At 36.6% G+C, this 10808-nt stretch overlaps 1 pseudogene; it reads left to right on the plus strand.

Moving 5' to 3' along the window:
- Positions 1-3106: 3106 nt before the first annotated feature.
- On the plus strand, positions 3107-10109 carry LOC103501197 (uncharacterized; annotated as a pseudogene).
- The last annotated feature ends 699 nt before the right edge of the window (positions 10110-10808 follow it).

Below are 10808 nucleotides of genomic sequence, written 5' to 3' on the forward strand. Positions count from 1 at the left end.
AGTTTTCCTTTTCTCGGGCAAGTCAACGGATGTCGCTTAGGACCATTTAAAATGACTTCTACTAGTATCTTCGATTAAAACCTTCGTGTTTTCGTTTAGGTGGATCCGTTGAGCGTGGACTCGATCGAGGGGCATAACCGAGTTTCAAGTAAGGGTTTTTCCTACTACTGGACCTCGGAGCGAGGCTGGAAACGTAGTAGTCCACAGGGGATTACACGTTAGTAATTGTACCGAATAAATATATGTGTGTTTGACTTTTAAGCATTGTTATTATATTCTTGTCTGATGTAAGAGAAATGCGACCGCTAGTTGTAACTTGTGCGCTATCGGGTATAAGGAGTTTCTTGCTAGTAGACCCCGATGCTAGATGTCCGGTATAGTGTGGTTATGTTAACGGGCTACGTGGTAGATTGGAATTGCATGTCGATGGACCTTGAAGTTACGGTTACGCGTATGGCAACTGAGGATGTAGTTGTTTAAACCTGTACTATCTGACTGGCAAAGCCTATGGCAAAATTGTAATATGAGTGTTGATGGGGTATGACTGTTGTAGACGGTTTAGTATGGACTGAGGGGTAACGGTTAGCTTCATCTATGGGGTAGTGTGCCTTACTGATATGTGCATCCTTCGGGAGCACTAGACTGATATGTGCATCCTTCGGGAGCACTAGACTGATATGTGCATCCTTCGGGAGCACTAGACTGATGTGTGCATCCTTCGGGAGCACTAGACTGATATGTGCGTTCTACGGAACCACTAGACTGTTAAGTAGGGTACCCCTGAATAGGAAGTTAACTGTTGTTCCCTAACGGGCCCAGTAGTGGGTCCCTTACTGGGTATGTTTATACTCACCCTTTTCTCTTCTTAAACTTTTCAGGTAAGGGCACAACGAGGGGCAGACCGACGAGAGGCAGGAAGGACGCGTGAAGGCCATATGGACGCAAATCTGGTTTTCTTATTGCTTCCGCTATGTATTTTGTCAGAATATTTGGTTTGTGATTTTGAACTGATGACTTGAGTTTTTATTTGAAACTTTTGTGACTGTGACTTAAAATAGGGCCTAAAACTGTTTTTTTTGTAATATTTCTAACGTTTTTAAGAAATCGTAACCGGTCCGTTATAAATTTTATGTTGTGTGGTCGAGTTTTGGTATTTATTAGTAACCTCAGCTTAGTCCGGAAAGTTGGGTCGTTACACTAAGCAAACAACAAAAAGGACCTTGTCAAAGTTTTTAGAAACAATCCATGCCACAGAAATTCAAAAGTATATGAAAGTTAAGGGTGGAGAAGAGAATGTGCCCTTTGATTATCTAATAAAGATGACGCAAACATACATTGATGAAGACAAAGGTCTTACACTCTTGGCATTGTGCATTTATGGAGCGGTGATTTTTCCTAAAGCAGAGGGTTATGTTGATGGGAAAGTGATCAAATTTTTTTTTGAAATGGAACGAGGAGTCAATCCTATTATACCTATACTGGTTGAAACTTTTCGATCTCTTAACTATTGTAGAAATAAAGGGGAAGGAAAATTGAATTGTTGTGTTCCTTTATTATATATTTGGATACACAGCCATATCAAATTTTCCGTAGAGTTTAGGTGTCCAAGGTTAGATTTCAGTAGCCATGAAATTTAATGTGCAACACAATCAGTGAGTTTGGTATGGCAGTTTGGGATCTAACATAGCTAAGGAAGGAGGCTTGGTTGTCTTTCTTTGCAAAACTGACTTCTGAAAATGTCATATGGAAGGCTCAATGGATGCCTTTAAAGGTAGTGATACATAAATGCGAAGATTTTCACAGTGTGCCTTTGTTGGGACCATGGGGAGGTGTTAACTATACACCATTGTTAGTTTTGCGTCAGGTGTGGCTCAAACAGTTTATACCACCAACTCATAATCTGCAAGAGTCTGATTTTTCATACGATCTTGAAGATTGTCAAGGGCAAAAACGTCAAGCAGTATGCGCATGGAAATCTATAAGAAAGATAAAAGACAAAAGACATTACGAAGGAGTTACTAGTGGGTACGAGGCATGGTAGGCAAACAGAATGAAGAATATAATAAATATCTCAAGGGAGGTAGTTGAAAAGGGAAAAGAGACAAGCTTCGAACAACCAAATCAGTGGATTGAGAAGAGCATAGAACTAGAAGAGAAAAATCGACTGTTAGAGCAAGAGAACGAGAAACTTCGTAAAGAGACAAGTCAATGGATGGTTCATGTGACTTATTTGTAGAACGAACTCGAAAAGACTAAGAGTTTCTTAAAAACTCAAGATAAGTTAGAAAAGGATCTTGATACTTTAAATAAGAAGATGAAGCGAATGAATAAAGCAAATAGGAGCTTGAAAAATGAGAAGACAACATTACAAGCAACAGTGGGGTTGCAAGATGAATATATTAAAGATTTAGAAAATAGGAAGGAATATTTTCTCAAGCTTGTCAATGATTTGAATACATCAATTAGAAAACGAGAAATACAAATAATGGATTTGGAAGCACAAAATCATTCTTTTCGTTAAACTGTTAATAGCCTACATCTGAAGATGGAGCACTCTGAAGAGTATGAGATACTAAAAAATTATGTCGATTCCTTACACTATCAACTTACTGCACTTCAAAATTCAAGTAAGAGGGTAACACAAGAATATGAGTCATTGAATACAGATTACGTGCAAATGAAGGTTGATTATGATCTGCAAACGAGAGATTTCCAAGTGCTAGTGGAACATGTAGATCAGACAATCGAATTTCTCAGAATGGTGTCCAAAAGAGCAAATGGTTTTGCATAATGGGCAACTGATTTGAGAGTTAATTTTTTCTCAATGCAACCTCATGCAGATGATCTAAATAGATTCTTGAAGATGATATGCAGAGAACTGGGACATTTTGGGCGTTTTCATTAATTGTTCATTTTGCTATTGACAATAGGAGTGATGTTCATTACGTTTTGTTTGTTTCTAGTTTCAGTTTGATTTCCTTTATTTTGTCAAAATTACATTATGTTTTTTTGATTAATTTTATTGTTGTTGTTTGAATTTTATATATACTAAGATTTGCTTCTCTCTCTCTCTTTCCCCTCTTCTCTTTTACTGGAATTGCTTTCAATGGGGAAAGGAAAAGTCCTTGTAGATACAACACAATCAAGCAATCCAATTCAAGACACAGATGATCCCATTTATCCTCCAAGATTCGCTCCATACCACATGAATGTTCCGCAGTCTCAAACCACTCAACACTATGTTCCTACGAATCCGCTGTACGTTGTTCCACCCATTGTCCAAGGTATAGAACATTTGGAAGCTCAGGCTAAAATTCAAGACATGGGACAAAACGAGAACACTCCGGCTAAGCAAAAGTTAGATGTTTTGGAAGAAAGGTTACAAGAAATTGAAGGGACTGATGTCTATGGAAATATAGATGCAACACAATTGTGCTTGGTGCCAGGCTTGATCATTCCAGCAAAGTTTAAAGTTCCTAAATTCGATAAATATGATGGATCAACGTGTACAAGGAGTCATCTTATAATGTACTGCAGAAAGATGGCGATTAATAATGATAAATTGTTAGTCCATTGCTTCCAGGATAACTTGACTGGTCCAGCTAGTCGATGGTATATTCAATTAGATAATGCACACATTCACGTTTGGAAGGACTTAGCTGATGCATTTCTAAAGCAATACAAACACAACATTGATATGGCTCCAGACCGTTTAGACTTGCAACAGATGGAGAAGAAGAGTTCGGAAAGCTTCAAAGAATATGCTCAACGATGGAGAGATATGGCTGCCGAGGTTCAACCACCGTTAACAGACAAAGAAATGACATCTATGTTTATGAATACCTTGCGGGCTCCATTCTATGAGCGAATGATTGGTAATGCATCAACAAATTTTTTGATATTATTGTTATTGGCGAAAGAATTGAATATGGGATAAAACACGGGAGGTTAGCAAAGGCTACAACTGAATATGGTAGAATAAAGAAAGGAACAATATCCAAGAAGAAAGAAGGAGAGGTTCATGCAATTGGTTTTCCTAATTCAGGGAAGCACAAATCAATTTTTGGTCAGAGAAAATATGAGCAAAACTTTCCGTCATATATAAGCAATGTCTCTTATATCCCTTATAATAGCTATGTACTAGCCCATACCGTCTCTGAAACTCCAAAACCCGTTAACTCAAATTCTCCTCAACCATTTGTAAAGCGTCAAGGTAGCAAAATCAATTCAGATACATGGCGGTTTGATCCGATTCCCATGACTTATACAGAGCTTTTACGTCAACTTATTCAAAATCGACAGTTAGCTCTTATTCCAATGATTCCTATACGGCCTCCTTACCCAAAATGGTTTGATTCAAATGCTCGATGTGATTATCACGCTGGGGGAGTGGGACACTCAACTGAAAATTGTTTGGCTTTGAAAAGAAAGGTGCAATCTCTAATTAATGCTGGATGGTTGAGCTTCAAAAAATCTGGTGAGAAGCCGAATGTCAATGAAAATCCACTGTCTGATCATGAAAATCCAAAAGTTAACGTTGTGGATAGCCTTGTTGAAAAGTGCAAAAGTGAAGTCCATGAGATAGTGATGCCTATGGAAGCACTTTTTGAAGGTCTTTTTGAAGCAGGATATGTTAGTCATGAATATCTAGACCCTAACATAAGATATGAAGGGTATGATGAAAGCAGACATTGTATATTCCATCAAGGAGTTGCAGGCCACGTTGTCCAACAATGCCAAAAATTTAGATCCAAAGTACAACAACTTATGGATTCAAAGATACTCACGGTATATAGAGGACAAGGAAAAGACGAGATGAAAGACAGTAAAATATGTGCTTTAATGGATGAAGTTTCAGAAAAGAAAGATTCCTTTTTACCAAGACCTTTGACAGTTTTTTATCAAGAAAGTCATAATGAGTCAACCAGCTTTTGCAATCTTAAAAAACTCACGATCCAAGTGCCGAGTCCTTTCAAATTTAAGGATCTAAAAGCAGTGCCATGGTGGTATGATTGTCAGGTCATAACAGGTCCTTCAGTTGATAACATTACAGGAATCAGCGGGATAACCCGAAGTGGAAGATGCTACAAACCAGATAACTTAACAGTCCCTTTAGATGGTCTAATACTAGAGCAAGGTAGGAAAAATGAGAAAACAAATGTGAAAGAACATTGCAAAGACCAAGATGTGGAGATGCCTATCATTGCAAAAGATATAGAATACAAAAAGCTTGTCACGGATGAGGAAGCAAATGAATTCTTGAAAATAGTAAAACAAAGTGAGTATAAGATCATAGAGCAAATGCATCATACTCCAGCTCGAATTTCTTTATTATCGTTGTTTTTGAATTCAGAGCCTCATCGCAAAGTGTTATTAGATATTTTGAACAAGGCACATGTCGGACATGACATTTCAATGGAAAAGTTTAGTGGAATTATTGGAAACATTACATCTTCAAATTTCATAGTCTTCACAGATGACAAAATTCCTCCTGAAGGCTTAGGCCATACAAAAGCACTGCATATTCAAGTGAAGTGCAAAGACTACGTCATTGCAAGAGTTTTAGTGGATAACGGATCAGCTCTTAATATAATGCCTAAATCTACACTATTGAAGCTTCCCGTGGATATGTCACACATAAAATCAAGTACTATGGTTGTGAAAGATTTCAATGGGTCACGCAGAGAAGTAATGGGTGACATTGAACTACCAGTTAAAATTGGCCCATGTATTTTCAACATAGTCTTTCAAGTCATGGAGATAACACCCACATACACTTTTTTATTAGGACGTCCTTGGATTCACTCCGCAGGAGTGGTGCCATCCACATTGCATCAAAAATTGAAATTTATTGTTGGGAGTAAGTTGATTTGCGTGATGGGAGAGGAAGATTTCTTAATAACAAAGCCAGTCTCAACCCCATATGTTGAAGCGACGGAAGAAGCATTAGAGTGTTCTTTTCGCTCTTTTGAAATTGCTCGTGCAGCTATGATGGAAGCAACTGTAGATGAAGTGATAAAGCCACACAAGTTTAAAGTTGAAGTTATGACCACTAGGATAATAGGAGGTGGAGGATATTCTTTGAATAAAAACTTAGAGATAATTCTAAAAACACCGAGCAATGATGGGAGGTTTGGTTTAGGCTATAAGCCATCCATATATGACAAGATTAGGCTTCAGGAGGAAAAGAAGAAAAGCGTTTGGCAAAGCTGGAGATGAGGGAGTTTGATCCAAGTATAAAACTTATACCAGAATTATATGATATTTTCAAGAGTGCTGGTATAAGTTATTCATCAGACAACTCTGATTTGAAGGATGATTTGTTAACGAAGATGGAAAGTTTATCAATTGCAGCAGTGGCACAAGAAGCATCATTTGAAGGCAACACAGTTTATGCATGTCCGCCTGATTTTGAGCTTAACAATTGGGATAGTGTAGATCTACTTACATTTTTAAGAGTAATGATTAAGCTTTTATTTGTTTAAATTTTTTATTTTTCGAATGGCTCTATCCAAGGCCATAGTATTTATTTGCTTTACAACATTAATGTACTGCTTTCTTGTTATTTAATGAAATTTCCACATTCTCATTTCATTCATTCTAATTTTTTCTTCTCTCTGCTTTCTTTCTTTCATTTGCAAATTAAACACAAAAGTCTAAACCCTTTCATAGACAATATTCATAAGAATGAAGATGTTAGTAATTCCAGTTCTACCCTTGATGCCTTAATATACACTATGGAGTCTGACAAGGAAAGTGACGATGAAGATGATGTGGGAATATCCTCAGAATTGTTAAGAATGGTAGAAGAAGAAGATGAGGTTCTTGGTCCTCACCAAGAACTAGTTGAAGCAATCAATTTGGGTTCTCAAGAGGAGTCAAAAGAGGTAAAAATTGGCATATCATTGACCACTGAATCACGGAAAAAACTGATCAATTTGTTATGTGAGTATTCAGATATTTTTGCTTGGAGTTATCAGGATATGCCAGGATTAAGTACGAATATTGTAGTACACCGAGTTCCTTTAAAACCAGAATGCAACCCAGTGAGACAAGCTACGTAAAATGAAACCTGATGTATTGATTAATATAAAGGAGGAAGTACAGAAGCAAATTGAAGCAGGATTCCTCACAGTCTCCAAATATCCTGAATGGGTGGCAAACATTGTTCTAGTGCCCAAAAAAGACAAAAAAGTGAGAATGTGTGTGGATTATAGAGATTTAAATCTAGCCAGTCCAAAAGATAACTTCCATTTACCTCATATCGACATGTTGGTGGATAATACTGCAGGATACTCAACTTTCTCCTTCATGGATGGTTTTTCAAGATATAATTAGATCAAAATGGCTGAAGAAGATAGAGAAAAAACGACATTCATTACCCTTTAGGAAACATTCTGCTACAAAGTAATGCCTTTTGGTTTGAAAAATGCTGGGGCAACATATCAACGAGCAATGGTTACACTTTTTCATGATATGATGCATAAAGAAATAGAGGTGTATCTTGATGATATGATCACAAAATCCAAGGCAGATGAAGATCATACAACCACACTCCAAAAAATATTTCATCGGTTGAGAAAATATCAATTGAAATTAAATCCATCCAAATGCACATTTGGGGCAACTTCGGGAAAGCTACTGGGATTCATTGTCAGCGAAGAAGGGATCAAAGTGGACCCAGATAAAGTAAGGGCTATCATGGAAATGCCATCCCCTAAAACAGAAAAAGAAATTTGAGGTTTTTTGGGAAGATTGAACTACATATCCAGATTTATCTCACATTTAACACCAACATGTGAACCAATCTTCAAGCTCTTACGTAAAAACAACCTAGGAAAATGGAATGAGGATTGTGAAAAAGCTTTCAACAAAATTAAGCAGTATTTGCAGAGCCCACCAGTACTGATACCTCTAGCTCCAGGGCGACCATTAATCTTGTATTTAACAGTATTAGAAAGTTCCATGGGTGGTGTTCTAGGACAACATGATTTATCAAAGAAGAAGGAGCATGCCATTTATTATTTGAGCAAAAAGTTTACCGATTATGAATCTAGATACTCAATGTTAGAGCGAACTTGTTGTGCTTTGGTATGGACCGCTCATCGTTTGAGGCAATATATGTTATACCACACGACATGTCTTATTTCAAAAATGAATCCAATAAAATACATTTTTGAGAAACCGTCATTATCTGGAAGGATTACAAAATGGCAAGTTTTGTTGTCAGAGTACAATATTGTTTATGTTACTAAAAAAGCAATAAAGGGAAGCACAGTTGTTGATCATTTAGCTGCTCAACTAGTAGCAGATTACGAACCTATGAGGATTGATTTCCCGGATGAAAACATATTTCTAGTTGAAAAGAATGCTAAAGATCATGAGACATGGACTATGCTTTTCGATGGTGCCTCAAATGAGCTGGAACATGGGATTGGAGTTGTGCTAATTTCTCCAGAAGGAAAGGTTTTCCCCCTAACGACCAAGTTATGTTTTGAATGCACTCACAATATCGTTGAATATGAAGCTTGCATTATGGGACTTCAAGTAGCATGCGATATGAGTATTAAAAAGTTGAAAGTTTTAGGTGACTCGATGTTAGTGATACATCAAGTAAAGGAAGAATGGGAAACAAGAGATGCTAAATTGGTACCTTACATCCAATACGTTACAAAATTGTCTCAAAATTTTGAGAAGATTTCATTTAACCATGTTCTTAAGGAAGACAATCAAATGGCGGATGCATTAGCCACACTGGCAGTGATGTTTGATCTTAATCTTGAATTTGAACTTCATCCAATCCAAATTACAAAGCGAGATGTGCCAGCATATTGCATGAATGTTGGAAATGATAACAAGCCATGGTATTTTGACATTAAGCAATACATAAAGTGTAGAGAATATCCATATGAAGCTTCAGAGACTGACAAACGCACAATAAGAAGGTTGGCCATGAACTTTTTCTTAAGTGGTGAAGTTCTTTATAAAAGAAACCACAATATGGTGCTCCTTCGGTGTGTTGATGAAGAGGAAGCAAAACAAATTATGACAAACATTCATGAAGGAATATGTGGAACACATGCTAATGGACATATGATGGCTAGACAAATACTTAGATCTGGTTATTATTGGACAACAATGGAATCAGATTGCATAAAATATGCAAGGAAATGTAAAAAGTGTCAAATTTATATGGATAAGATCCATGTAGCAGCATCTCCATTACATATCTTGTCATCACCATGGCCACTTTCTTTATGGGGAATGGATGTTATTGGACCCATTGATCCTAAAGCCTCAAATGGCCATCGTTTTATTCTTGTGGCCATTGATTACTTCATTAAATGGATAGAGGCTGCATCTTATTGCAATGTTACAAAGGGAGTAGTGCTCAAGTTTATAAAGAAAGAGCTTATATGTCGTTATGGTCTCCCATAAGGTATTATTACGGATAACGCCAAGAACCTTAATAACAAAATGATGACGAACTTTGTGAGCAGTTCAAGATAAATCACCGAAATTCGACTCCATATCGCCTAAAGATGAATGAGGCAGTTGAGGCAGCTAACAAAAATATTAAAAGAATCATTGAGAAAATGACAATAACATACAAAGAGTGACATGAAATACTACCGTTTGCGTTGCATGGATATCGTACGTCAGTTCGTACTTCAACAGGGGCAACACCATTTTCTTTAGTTTATGGTATGGAAGTTGTTTTACCTTTAGAAGTTGAGATACCTTCATTGAGAGTTCTCATGGATGCTAAGTTAGATGAAGCTGAATGGATACGGGGTCGTTATGAGCAGTTGAATTTCGTTGAAGAAAAACGGTTGGCAGCATTAAATCATGAGCAGCTTTACCAAAGAAGACTAATGCGAGCATACATTAAGAAAGTGCATCCTCGAAGCTTTCGAGAGGGAGATTTGGTATTAAAAAGAATACTTTCATTTCAAAAGGATTATCGAGGAAAATGGAATCTTAATTATGAAGGTCCATTTGTAGTGAAAAAAGCTTTTTCAAGAGGAGCTCTACTTTTGACTAATATGGATGGCGTTGAGTTAAAAAGTCCTGTGAATTCAGATTATGTTCGAAGATATTATGCATGAGGCCTTTTCTTAGAAGGTTTCGTAATGTTGAAAGAAGTCAGGGGTATTTTTAGGAAACTTACATTTAGTTCTTAGAATGTTATTTCCAGATGTGTAAACTTTCTCTCACCCCTCTCTTCGTACTCCATTTCCAAGCATTGTTGTCACATTTTTTTTCAATTTCTTATTATATTTTTTGAACATATGTTTATTTGTCAATCATTTCTTTTATCATTTCTAAAAGATAGTAAACATTCATGATTCATTAGTCCATTATTCTACATTTTTTTAATTAGCAAGGATCCAGTACAACTTATTGTATTTTCAAACCAAGTAAAAGCTATGATTTTCTTTTAATAAGATTTAAGAAAATATAGGTGTCTACAAGTCCAGACAAATTTTGCTACGATGGGAGTTATCGTAATTGGAAGTCTACATCTTAAAGGGATTCACGTTTTGTGATGTTCAAGGACTAAACAATATTGGATCTTTACAACATAGTGCAGTCATTCGCAGTTTTGATTCAAAGAGTGGCGAATTTGACAACTTAAAAAGCTTTCATGATATATGTGTTTTATTCTATCCGATGGTCATACTGATCAATTGTTAATAGACTGATGAATGGACCAATGAGCTATTTATTTCTTTGAAAATGACAATATTTTATTTTCAAATTAAATCTTTACCAAGTCCAAAGCAGGACGAGTCCATTTTTTATCA

Source organism: Cucumis melo, chromosome 8 (genome assembly GCF_025177605.1).
Source record: "Cucumis melo cultivar AY chromosome 8, USDA_Cmelo_AY_1.0, whole genome shotgun sequence".
NCBI classification, from domain to species: Eukaryota; Viridiplantae; Streptophyta; class Magnoliopsida; order Cucurbitales; family Cucurbitaceae; genus Cucumis; species Cucumis melo.